The following is a 1,250-nucleotide window of genomic DNA, read 5'->3' on the forward strand; positions in this document are numbered from 1 at the left end:
CTCCTCAACTCATTGAATGGATCTTTGACCAGTGGTTTATTCATGTGGCCATACATCCTCCTTCCTGTCGTACCTGTGGCCCAATCATTCATCCACTGCATAAGGTCATATGAGCACCAAGTGTGGGTCTTTGTGTAAATTTATTTTTACGTGTATGGTTTGTGGGTTTGTGTGTATTCATCTGTGTCATCAATGGGTGGTTGGCGGGTGCTCTGGTGTGGTTTGCTCCTTCTTTTCTATCAAACATCTATCTTCCTGATCTCTCCTCCTTTTTTTTGTTGTGATTGTGACTCTCTTGTTACTCCTCTAATCTTTAGCATTCTTATGACCTTATTGTGTTGCAAGTGCAGTAAAACTCTTACCAAAACTAAATAAATCATCTTATCTGTATTGCAAATCCAATGCCGCAAGACTCTTACTACATTAACACTGGTTTCAATTCAAACCATGAGACTTTTCCCTCCGTCTGCCCTTGTGGGTGGGTGGCGGGTGCTCTGGTTTGGTTTGCTTCTTCCTTCCTATCAAACATCTATCGTCCTTATCTCCCGTTCTTCTTTTTTATGTTTGTGCTCTCTTGTAATACCTCTAATTTTTGGCACCTTATTATTGATCTTATTATGCTGCAAGTGCCGTAAAACTGTAACTAAAACTAAATAAATCATCTTGTCTGTATTGCAAATCAAATGCCGTTAGACTCTTAGCACAACAACCTTGGTTTCGAACTCAAACCTTGAGACTTTCCCCTCTGTCTGCCCCCATGGGTGCTCTGGTGTGATATGCTTCTTTTTTACTATCAAACATCTGTCTTTATATACCCTCCTTCTTTTTTGTGTTTGTTACTCTCTTGTTACTCGTAACACCTCTAATCTTCGGCACTTATATGACCTTATTGTGTTGCCAGTGCCGTAAAACTCTTACCAAAACTAAATGAATCATTTTATCTGTATTGCAAGTCAAATGCCGTTCGACTCTTACCACAACCACCTCTGTTTTTTTAACTCAAACCATGAGAGTGGGTGGTTGGCGGGTGCTCTGGTGTGGTTTGCTCCTTCTTTCCTATCAAACGTCTATCGTCCTTATCTCCCCTTCTTCTTTTTTATGTTTGTTACTCTCTTGTAACACCTCTAATCTTCTGGCGCTCATATGACCTTATGCAGTTGCGAGTGCCGTAAAACCTCTACTTAAAAAACTCCCAAAAAACCCCATGAGACTGGCGCTCACATGACCTTATACAGTTGCAAGCGCAGTAA

The 1,250-nt window shown here is 40.8% G+C and overlaps 1 protein-coding gene across 1 annotated transcript in view; it reads left to right on the plus strand.

Moving 5' to 3' along the window:
* Positions 1–1,250, plus strand: part of LOC101846175 (dymeclin) — a gene marked incomplete at its 5' end in the record, with an annotated part of 21,766 nt that overhangs the window by 15,536 nt on the left and 4,980 nt on the right.

Source organism: Aplysia californica, unplaced genomic scaffold (assembly GCF_000002075.1).
Source record: "Aplysia californica isolate F4 #8 unplaced genomic scaffold, AplCal3.0 scaffold00996, whole genome shotgun sequence".
Classification (NCBI taxonomy): domain Eukaryota; kingdom Metazoa; phylum Mollusca; class Gastropoda; order Aplysiida; family Aplysiidae; genus Aplysia; species Aplysia californica.